The 12333-nt window shown below is 39.3% G+C and overlaps 1 long non-coding RNA gene across 1 annotated transcript; it reads left to right on the top strand.

The window, feature by feature from the left end:
- Positions 1-638: 638 nt before the first annotated feature.
- Positions 639-6499, top strand: LOC107732918 (uncharacterized). Its single transcript, XR_001638918.1, has 3 exons — positions 639-648; positions 5666-5668; positions 6337-6499. It is a non-coding gene; the product is annotated as an uncharacterized LOC107732918 (long non-coding RNA).
- The last annotated feature ends 5834 nt before the right edge of the window (positions 6500-12333 follow it).

Here is a 12333-nt window from a genome sequence, read left to right as displayed (position 1 = left end):
TATATATATAGGCCCATAGATCTACAAGATCTCTTGCAAATTGTCTGAGTAAGAGCAGGCTGGAGGAAAATAATTATAAACTGAGAGTAGTTGTACACAAAGTTAAAATCTGCAGGAGTTTATATCCAACCCTCAAACACACCTGAACCAGATTATTAAGGCTTTGGGGTTCATTAAAAAGTTAGACTTTACAGAAAAGATTGTCTGTGGAAAAATTAGTTTTAGAGGTAGCATTCCTGCATTACAAGAGAATAATTTCTGGAAAAAAACTAGAGAATTAGTTCTATTTGCAGAACGTAGAAAGGTTGCCAGGCTGTGAACCTTTTTAATTGTATACCTGGAATTCAAAGTAAAAAGGCCAGGACCCTCAGTGCGGGTGTCCCGTGAGAAATTGACCTTGTGGACGGGACACTTATCCCCATTGCCAACCCATCAGCGCTCGACCAGGCCTTCATAATATATATGAACATGATAATATAAATGACCCTTTCAAAAGAAAGCGAAGCCAAACATCCAGTTAATGTAGCTGGTTATGGCAGAATACTTTTGGCCATAAGGTTGCAGGTTCGCACACTTGCAAAATTATACATACATACATACATACACATATATAGACCTATATATCTGTGATATCCAAGGTTGTATTTAGTTTGGAATTTGGATTATTTTATAAATGCAGTTAGCCCGATGAATGCAATTTCTTATATTTCTAAAGTGCTTCTTTATAATGAACATCACTTTCTTAATACTTTACTCGCTGTATAACTTAATTGTATACCTGGAATTCAAAGTAAAAAGGCCAGGACCCTCAGTTATCAACAGTGCATAGAAAAGGTTCTATATTTTGTCCTACGAATGAAATTTAGAATGTGTGTAAGTACCAAAAAATCGGTTACACTTTATTTTAAGGTGTCCTTGTTACAGTGTAATTATACATATAAGTACTGAGTAATATTAATTAACTACATGTACTTACTATATGGTTAGGATTTGGGTTTGGCTTAGGGTTACTTGCATGTAATTATGTATAATTCATTGTTATTATAATAGTAAGTACATGTCACATCATGTGTAATAAGGACACCTTAAAATAAAGTGTTACCAAAAAATATGTATTTATTAAACGTGCGCACGCGGTTCTTACGCACACCTGTAAGTTGATAAATCCCACATGTCCTTAAGCACCATGCTCGATCACATTCATTGTCATTTGCATTCAGTAACGCCTCCAATGAACCATAGCTTTAAGGTGACAACACCTCCCTTTATAAATCAGGTGAATGTATATGTCCTCACCAAAACCATGGCAAAGAAAGTGGTACCGACTGAGAAGCCATTCTGTGCTCTCACTAAACAGATCAGCGCTGTCTTTGAAAACACATGGTTTGCCAGATCTTCCAGCAAAGCGAGATCAGCCGTGACACTATAGCTACTTCTCAAATGACTTCCCAGCTGTCTTTTATAGCTTTTCACACCAATTATGCAAATATCTAGCTTGAACTATGAAATTACTAATTGAGTACTTGCAATTAAAGGACACAGGAAACACGCGGCAACACTTTCTTTTTGTAGTATCACCATCCTACCACTAGAATGCATAAGCATGCTCAGAGTTGTGCTTATATTTACACACATTACGTATAAGTACAAGTTGGTAGACTTTGCGTGAAACTGTTCTTACGCACTCATTATGCACACATCTGTGCGTACGCAGTGTAGATAAATGAGGCCCCTGGAGTGTTGAAACTCACTTCTGCTTCTGGAGATCTACCAGTCTACGCAGGGATCCATCTATCTGGTTTAGTTCCAACCCTACTCTAAAACACCTGCTGCAAGAGAAGCCAGCAAGAGAAGCCACTAATTAGCTGTCGCAGGTGCGTCTGATTAAAGCTGGGACTGATTTCAGCAGGATCTCCAGGAGAAAGACTGAGCGCTTCTGATTCAGACCATATTCTATCTTATTTATCATACTGTCTTTGCTGAGACGAACAGTACAGTGGAGTTATTCATTACACAGCAGCAAATGTTAATGAATGTAAGACTATTAGTGTCTTCTTTTGTCTCTATAAAACCTAGTTAGCTGCCGACCTACACGATAAGTGATTATGTGAATAATTACTTTGGAGCCACTGGAAAATGACGTCATGTCAACACTGATTAGCTGATGATCACACAGTCTCAAACCATTCACTAGTGAAACATATACTATAATATAATAAATTATCTGCAATTTATGCAACTTGTAAACAATTCAGAAACCGTTGAATGTCCATCGATGGAAAAAAATGCTTCTGTCTTCAGAATGGCGTAGTTACAGCATCTACCAGCAGGGGCTAGCCGTCAGTGCTAACTAGCCAAACCCTGATCCCTTAATAGCTCTTTTTAGATTCCTCCTATGTGACTACTCTTATCAAGCTGCTTGAAATCTCAAATGAGCCTATTTCTGAGTGTCATAGGTGCATTTTATGTTGTTTAGGTAGGCAGCTCACCAAGTCTGAAACATGGCTTTTGTCTGCAGGCAGCCTAGATAATGTACCTACCTCTATGCGAACACAGGGGGACACGTCCCCCGCGTCCCCCGCGTAATCTACGCCCCTGTACCTGGCAGTATTTCTAGTTAAAAGCAGATCTGCTGAAAGCTTGTCAGGCGGGTCGGTTTGTATTATGCTGTCTTTTTCCTTATGTTGATGGCTTAGGGCTTCTTTTTTGCTCTTTAAACTGCTGATCCAAGTACAAACACAGTAGTTGAGAATGATTTCGCGATTAAAAGGGAGAAGAGAACAGCTTCTGACATTTTGTCTGACAACTCTTTTCTGCTTTTAAACGGTGCACAGAAATCGTGGTTCTTTCACAGCTCTCGAAATACGAAAAATGCCACCGGAGGCATGTTTGTGTTAAATGCCGCAAAGCACAATATCATTTCAAGGTTGACATTAGCCTGATATTTGGCAGATTATCTCAAAATAAGACTGCATATTTGGAGAACAGTCTGAAATCATGCCTGAAATACTCTGGAACTAAAAATGGGTTGCTGCAAATCCCATTAATATTTCAATTTAATTACTTCTACAATCAACGCTGATTCACCCTCACAGTTGACTAAAATCACTTAATCAATTTAGATCCAGTGTGGATCCCAAATCAACTTTAATTACACAGCCTCAGCCTTTATTCCCCAGCTTCGGTTCATGTATCTTCTCAATGATGCTAAACAAAGACGACTTGGATGGGTGGGTGGTTCAGTTGTATCTGTGCTGCACCATGGATGGAAATGCAGAGGTTCACATCTTGCTCAAGGCATTTCCTCTGACTGTTGTCATTAGGCCCGTCTGCATGGTATCTGCTGTCTGCTCCAAGGATGTCATGTGGTTCCCCTGTGCTACACTATATTGCCTGTGAATAATAAGAGAGAAAGTTGAGATTTGCAGGGGAAAAGGCAGCTGTCTGCACAATCTAATGGAGCATTCATGTCATATTGGAATTACAGTAATTTTAGACCAATAAAAAAGTAAAAATCTTTGTTGAAGCTCATAACTTCATGAAAACTCCGGCTTAAAAGTTTGCTCCCCAAGATTTTCTTTCTTACGAAAAACTTTTAAGATATCTTGAAAATCTTTTAGCTGTGTGGGTTGCAAAAATTTCAAGCTCCAAAAACAAAATAAAGTCATTGTATATGTTCTGACTCTATGAATTTCATTATAGAGCTGTCATTAGCTGGACAAAAACAGACCGTTATGCTGCAAACTTGTATTTATCATATACTTTTAATTTATTACCACAATCATAAACGTGCAAGTTTTACCATTTACTGCACTTTTTGTTCTTCTCTGTATTTTACTACAGTGGCGAATGAATCAGAAGTCTCACACAGTCACATAATATAGCTTACTTCTGCATTGCAAATTAAGGTGGATAGAGTTCAACAGTACAGAGACTTTTCACTCTGCTTGTCTGTGTTGACCGCTCTCCAGACTATGCCCGCAGTGCCGAGTTGAAGTGGAATGGGGTGCGGATTTGCCTGGAGCAAGGAGAGAGTTTTGTTTAAAGTCAGTGTCTGTGTTTTTTCTCAGGAATTGAAACGGAACTGTGTGATTTTGCCTGCAGCCAGGAGCCGTTTTTTGAAATCAGCTTCTGTGTTTTCTGTCACTCCATGATGTTTTGGACCAGCGGTTCTCAGTTCCGGTCCTGGCGACCCACTGCTTTGCACATTTTGTATGTCTCTCTTATCTAACACACCTGATTTAGATCATCAGCTCGTTAGGAGAGAAAGCCGTGAACTCAACTGAGTGTGGCTGATAAGAGACAAAAGCTGTGGCTGCATTTGAAGACTGAATGCATCACAGCGGAGCAACGAAGGCTCTCCAAATTCGAAAACTCCTTCAAATGCATTGTCGGAATGCAAGCTTCATTTGCTGGAGTGAAGCCGAAAGTATACTTCCCTTGTCTACGTTCCAAACATCTGTCCTGCCTCCGCAAGCAGCATATGGAGGTGGGAAGGCAACAAGGCATGTCTAAATCCACTGATTGTGTCACATACTGACTACTGATATACCCTCATATGATACTTTATATATACTTTGCTGCCTATGATTACCCACAATCCTGTACATTCAATTCTGCAACAGTTGAGCTAAAAAAATAAAGATGGCACCTGAAAATTGCGTGTATATTGTGCATTATATTGTGGTTTTTTTGAGTCACAGATCGGACTATTTTTTCCGGATAAGCAAGAAAAAAAAAAATTTAAAGCACAGAGAATGACAATGCCGTGAAGGGTTTTTGACATAGGCTAATTTTATGTGTATGTATACGCAACTCTGTATTTCCGCGCTGTCTGAAACACGTCTCTATGCTTGTGTGCGCTTTGATTGTGTGCGAGAACAGTGCGTGAGTAACGAATTGAGCTCTTTTTCGTTTCTTCTTCTTGTGGTTTAAAATTACTTGTACGTGTAAATTGGCAAATTAATCTGAGAATCACGTGCGTGCCGAACGGTAGGGTCTCATCCGTACGTATTACGGATCAACTGCGATCCGTTTAACTCCTAATATGTGATCAGAACAATCTTTCATTTACTTATTTAACACGAAATTGTCAAATTGCTACTCCATATCAGTCGCATACAATGAAAATACAGAATAATTAGAACAATCATTAACATAAATAAATAACAGAGTGTCATATCTATGCACATTTTTCCCAGAACGTTCTTGCAACCCGGTAGCAATTCTTCCACGGCCGGGTAGTGGGTCACGACCCGGTGGTTGGGGACCTCTGGTGTAGGGGACCTAAAAACCTTGGAACACACTTCTGCATCATCTTCCCGATCCAGTTAAGAAGGGGCCGTCATTGCACAATTAAACCTGCATAAAGAATCATGGGAGCTAAGTGTCCATCAGTCGTACCCTTCATTCCAAAGGGCCCTTTTAAGTGGCCGGTTTGAGCACTTCAGTTTGGAATGATCCCTCAATATGGCAGCCATGATTGTTCTCACTCTGAAGTGCCCTTCAGAGGCAGATTTATTTGGAATGCAGGGTCTATGTTGTTGTAGATCATTAAACTATTATGCTGCCCCATAAGTCTGTCTGAAATCAGTTTTGAAGGGGTGCCTTTGTGTGCAAACGCTGCCTGCATTGCCTGTCATTGCCTGAGAGGGCAGCAAGACAGCAAGTCAGCTGCCTAAGCTTTCGGATGTAGCCACCGAATAGCAGGGGTGTCCAGTCCTGCTCTAACCTACGCTGCATTGTTTAGCTCCAATATGAATTAAACACACCTGAATCAGGTGATCAATGTCTTCAGAATTACCAGAACCCAGGGGCATTTCTAGCCTTTCATCAGTCCAGGGGCACAGGCCCGCCATCAAAAAAGTGTTCCCATATTTAAAAACTATTTTTTGATAGTGTTTTGGGATATAACTGGATATAAATAGTCTTCACCAGAGTTGTTCACATCTAATCCGTTTGATATATTAGATCAGATTTGGCAAACATCGGTCCGGAAGACCCACAATCCTGCAGAGTTCAGCTCCAACCGTAATCAAGCACACCTGAACAAGCTAATCAAGAGGCTTGTTCGAGATGCGTCCGCGCTGCGCAGACCGATCAGCGTATGACATCAAAGTACCACGAGAGTGATTGGAGTGCAGACGACTCTTTAAGCTTTTGAATCGCTCTCGCGGTACTTTGATGTCATAACGGTCTTCGCAGCGCCGATGCATCTCGAACAAGCCTAAGGTCTAAGGGTTACTAGAAAGCTATAGGCAGAGTTTTTATCAAGGTTGGAGCAAAACTCTGCAGGACTGTGGCTCAGAGAAAATGATTCTCAGGGTGATGTATGAGAGAAGCAGCCAGAGACTCACCGCGCCTTCAAAAAAAATCCAACTGAAGTGCGTGGACCAAAAAAGGTTACCCAAAGATGAAGAGCTTGAAAAGAGTCCGCACATTCAAACATTAAAGCATCACAAGCGAGATGAGAACGATATATGCAATTTACTGAATAAAACAAGGCAAACGTTTCGGTCACATGTTGACCATTTTCAATGCCAAGCTCAAGGTGATGTATGGAAATCTTCGTTTAACTGACAAGGATTTATAGGTAATATTTTACTTGGGCACAGTGGTATTTCCGTGGGGCTTGTGAACCAGTAAAAAGGGTCTAGTGACGCCCCTTCTACAAGTGTGCCTCACACGTCCTGAAAAGAGAAGCCAAAACATTTCAGTTGCCCCCGGTGGCTGGACTAGGTATAGGTCATAAACCCCGCCCTCTCTGTGTAAACCAATGGGACGTAAGCCAAACTAAATAATCACATTACACTTAAAATCTAAAAACTCCCTCATTTTTAGATAATTGATGCTATAAAAACAGGGCCGTCATGTGTGATCATGTGTGTCGTCATGATTGGTGGGACTTTGATACCGCGGCTCTAAACGAATCAGTGCTGTGCAGACTCAAGCTCCAAACTAATCACTACTGCACAGTCTCGGACTCCAAATTTACATGTATTTACATTTATTCATTTGGCAGACACTTTTATCCAAAGCGACTTACAGTTGAGGAATACAACAAGCGATTTATCATAAGATGGCAAGAAACGTGAGAAGTGCCCGTTATACAAGGTTTCAGTCATTGTTCAGTATTGTAAAAGCTAGGACAGGAAGGGATAAAGGATTATAAGAGAATAAAAAAAGTGAAGGCATAGATTTTTTTTTTTTTTTCTTCTTAAAGATTGTAAGGGATTTGGCTGTCCAGAAAGAGTTAGGTAGGTCATTCCACCAACAGGGTTCGGTGAAAGAAAATGTCCTTGAGAGTGATTTTGTGCCTCTCGGCGATGGGACCACGAGCTGCCACTCCTTTACCGACTGCAGACTTCTGGAGGGGATGTAGACGCATAGGAGAAAGCGGAGGTAGGAGGGTATGGAGCCCGTGGCTGTTCTGTAGGCAAGCACCAATGTCTTGAACTTGATGCGAGCTGTGACTGGAAGCCAGTGCAGAGAGATGAGAAGCGGTGTGACTCTTAGGCTCATTGAAAACAAGACGTGCTGCTGCATTCTGAATCATTTAAAGAAATCTGATTGCACATGTTGGAAGTCCAGCTAAAAAGCATTACAGTAGTCCAGCCTAGAAATGACAAGTTGAAAGCTTAAATCCTGTTAAATCACATAGTTTGACATTTTTTGTCAAATACCATACTTCCAACTCATCGATGCAACTTTGTTCATTCTTGAAGAGAACATTTGCCTGTTTGGTGATTAGATTAACTGACTGCTGTCTTGAAATGAATGCGACACGTCTGGTGTGCGATACCTGTGCGTTGTCCAAGACAGCGCGACGCTTCTCATCCGGTGTGTGACCCCCTTTAGACTGGCTCATTTTATCAGATTAGCTCGCTATGAAAGCATTGCGGCTTGTTGATTGTCTTGCGCCAGAGCACGAGCATGCATATCCCAACTAACATCCACATGCCAGATGCTATACTATGCACATCGACTGAAACTTTTTGAAGTATTAAATCACTCATTTATTGCAAACCATAATTTCGATATATCATGCAGCCCTAATCTTGACTACAGAAAACTCATTACCATGACAATAAAGGACTTGCAAACTCAAATGAGAGTAAATTGCATTTATAGCAAGTAATTTATCCATATTTCTATCTATCTATCTATCATAGATAGATAGATAGATAGATAGATAGGGAAGTCGTGGCCTAATGAGAGATACCTGTTAGTGAGTCGGACTCGTAACCCAAAGGTTGCGGGGTTCGAGTCTCGTACCGGCAGGGATTGTAGGTGGGGGGGAGTGGATGTACAGCGCTTTCTCCCACCTTCAATACCATGACTGAGGTGTCCTTGAGCAAGGCACCGAACCCCCAACCCCCAACTGCTCCCCGGGCGCCGCAGCAAAAATGGCTGCCCACTGCTGCCCACTGTGTGTGTGCACTTTGGATGGGATAAATGCAGAGCAATAATTCCGAGTATGGGTCACCATACTTGGCCACATATCACTTCACTTCACTTCACTATCTATCTATCTATCTATCATCTATCTGTAGATACCTGGCAATACAATTTTGTATCAATATTTGGGTCATGATATTGTGATTCTTTGAGTTTAGCTATTCAAAACTGATATATTGAAATTTTTAATGCACTTTTGTCTTTTTCATCTGCATTGGATTTTGGAGTTTATTATATTCTCGGCTCGTTCTTCGACTCTTCGTATACAGTAGTACCTGACACTGCAACAGCTCCAGTGAGAGCAGAGCCTCAGCAGGTAGCAAACCTCTGTATTAGATTATATAAAGTGAGGATGTAGTGAAATAGACAGTTTGTGAAATGTTTCACATGACCCATTGTTTTCTCTGGAGGAAGTGCTTACCGTACACACGTCTCTCTACAGCAGTGGGTGGCTGACTGGGTGAGCTGCAATCACTGCATCTATACTAAATCACAAAACCACTGGACAGTTTTTCAGATTGGGGAGTCTGGGCTTCTCTATGAGAAGGGTGGCATGAATATGTGTTTTTGAACATATGTGAGTGTTTTGGAGCGTGATCAGTGATATTGGTGTGTTACTCGAAGAATGAAGCTGTGACTGTGACGTCCACTGAGTCCAGATGCCACAGAAATCAGTTTTAGGAATGCAGTTCATTTTTCTTTTTCTTTCTTTTTTTTTTTTTTTTTGCTTAAACTACTCTGGGTTTAAAACCATAGGCCTACTACTAATTACATACCATACTAATTACGCTGACGCTTTAAAGGCTTACACTTCACTTATTAGAGGTTCAGCCCCTTTGGGAAACAGTGGGCACAGTGGTGATATTTTAAGAGTCAACCTTGTTCCTGTTGCTCAAACAGTAGCATATGGCTTGATCAACATCAAGGTCGTGGGTTTGATTCACAGGGAACTCATAAAATGTATAGTATCTTGACAATGTGTGAGCATTTATTTAGCCTAAGTGAGACATTTTTAAAGATTAGCACATCAGTGCAGATAGCTGTAGCTGCGGTAATATTATATAACACTGAATCTATAGGCATAATAAATAATTGTGATGTGGTTAACAAAACACCCCAGAGTCAAATGAATCTACTGCATTTATCATGTAGCTTATATACAGCTAGAACAGAGTATCAAGGAGCACACACACACACACAAACAGTTTGATTTAGGAAGAGGGTTAAAGCTGAAGCAGAGTAAAGAATAAAAGCATGAAGGTATAGCAGTATTTGATATTCCTACAGTCTTAAGGAAACAACAATTTCTTAATTCTAACACCTTTGAATTAAAAAGGGGTAGATGATACTTTATGTATTAGTTAATGAGACTAAGTTTGATTCTTGCACATCGTGTTTGAAGGAGAGACCTGATGCAACTCATTGAGGCTCCAGTTGAATTTTGCTGAAGTTTTGTTGATGAGAGAGAACTTAGGAGTCCTTCGAAAACTTCTAACTCGGCATACTCATCTTCACTTCAAAGTTTACCTTTTGTCTAGGCAGGGTGTTTTGCATATGAAATTGGATTGGGTGTTAAAAGAAGAACCTTCAACATTCGTATAATACTATTGTGTCACAGAGTTAGCTGAATGTAATGTAAATGAGCATTCAGGATATTCAAAGTGCAGCTACTAAACATGCTACAAGTTCTGAAGAAAAGTTCCCAGTCAACAGACTTCTCTAGCAGTCACTAATGGCATGTTGATGGCAATTTAATTCTGCTACAGTTACTACTGGCAGCTGATATAAATAATTGTAATTAATCATAATTAATTGTAATTATTTATATACATTTCCCTTTTGAACTAATTTGCTACATGATGTTGCTAAAAAGAACATTATTTTGTGTATTTGGTGTAATGAAATGTGTTTATGCAGTTTAAGGTTCAAAAAACACATTATTTTCCACATACTGTAAATTATTGTTTCTCCTCTATGCCCCGCCTTTCTGAAACGCGTCGATTTTTACAAAGCTCATCGGTCTGTGTGCTCTGATTGGCCAGCTTATCCAGTGCGTTTTGATTGGCCGAATACCTCAAGCATGTGACGGAAATGTTACGCCCCTCACCATATTGTGATGCACGACGAGACAAAAACATAAAAGCCATTATAATAATTAACATAATTACGGATTATAATGACTTGTACTGTCTTTTTACGCGTTGCATTGCATCGCGCCGCGTAAACAACATAAAACCATGTCTGCATTTGTGATCGGAGAAATTACAAACTACAAACGCTACTCTACACTGCTCAAAACTCGACCATCTGGAGGAAGTTAGAGCACTCTCTGACAATGAATAGATTTGGACAATAACACAGTACATACTGAAGGTGAAATAGGTTAATGAGTTATGTAGGATTCTTAATTTTCACGGTACGTGGTCACGTCTATTTCTCCCATAAGAATCGCATTGCAAAAACTTTGTTTGGCAATATCATTTTTTTTCAATCACTTCTAGTTCTGCTTGATGGAACAAAAGTATCTAAATCCACTGAGCACAGGTGAGTAAATGCTATTCAGATGTTTAATTACAGTTGTGTTCTCATCCGTCCCCAGAGCACAGCCCTCCTTACAGCCGTAACAATTGCATTTAGAGTGGTAGAAATAATGTCAGAACAGTTTAGGATCCTCAAGACTGAAAACCAGCAGCAATAACAATAGACATGACATTTCAGAAATCAGCAGTATGTGTAAGTTATGAAGATTATTTGAATCAGGACCAGAAAGTTATGGGAATAATCAACTTGCATCAATTGCAATCGACCATCTGGAGGAAGTTAGAGCACTCTCTGACAATGAATAGATTTGGACAATAACACAGTACATACTGAAGGTGAAATAGGTTAATGAGTTATGTAGGATTCTGAATTTTCACGGTACGTGGTCACGTCTATTTCTCCCATAAGAATCGCATTGCAAAAACTTTGTTTGGCAATATCATTTTTTTTCAATCACTTCTAGTTCTGCTTGATGGAACAAAAGTATCTAAATCCACTGAGCACAGGTGAGTAAATGCTATTCAGATGTTTAATTACAGTTGTGTTCTCATCCGTCCCCAGAGCACAGCCCTCCTTACAGCCGTAACAATTGCATTTAGAGTGGTAGAAATAATGTCAGAACAGTTTAGGATCCTCAAGACTGAAAACCAGCAGCAATAACAATAGACATGACATTTCAGAAATCAGCAGTATGTGTAAGTTATGAAGATTATTTGAAGGGATAGTTCACCCAAAAATGAAAATTCTATCATCATTTACTCAGACTCATGTTGTTCCAAACCTCTGTTTTTCTATGGAACACAAGTGAATCTTTATACAGCACTTCAACAACAGTGTATTGTGACCATAACTGAAAAGCAATGCAGAGAAATGTAATAACATAGTAATTACAGTGTAATTACTTTATTACATATAGTGCATTATATTCCGTTACAACACATGCAAGGAATAGTGCACACGTTACATGGAGTACATTTATGCTGATTGTGTTTTTTTTTGTTGTTGTTTTTTCTGACTATTCTTATTGTTAACTAAAATACAATTATCAAAACATTTTTGTTAATTGAAACAAAAGCTAAAATAAAAAAAATATTAGATGAAAAACATTTACATTCAATTTAAATAACTGAAAATAAAAACTAAAACTGAAACAATAAATTAAACCTAAATAATAGTATTTTTAAAAAATAATAATAAACATGACAAAAGCACATAACAAAGTTACAAAAAATTCAAATCAAGTAAAATGCAGTTGAAAACTGAAAATACAAAATAACAATACTAAAACAGTAATAGTATAATCAATAGTATATCAAATTCAAAAGGTTTTATTGT

Source organism: Sinocyclocheilus rhinocerous, unplaced genomic scaffold (assembly GCF_001515625.1).
Source record: "Sinocyclocheilus rhinocerous isolate Xijiao unplaced genomic scaffold, SAMN03320098_v1.1 scaffold1300, whole genome shotgun sequence".
Lineage (NCBI taxonomy): Eukaryota > Metazoa > Chordata > Actinopteri > Cypriniformes > Cyprinidae > Sinocyclocheilus > Sinocyclocheilus rhinocerous.
The sequence above is the reverse complement of the archived record's forward strand: the minus strand, read 5'-3'. Positions and strand labels throughout refer to the sequence as shown.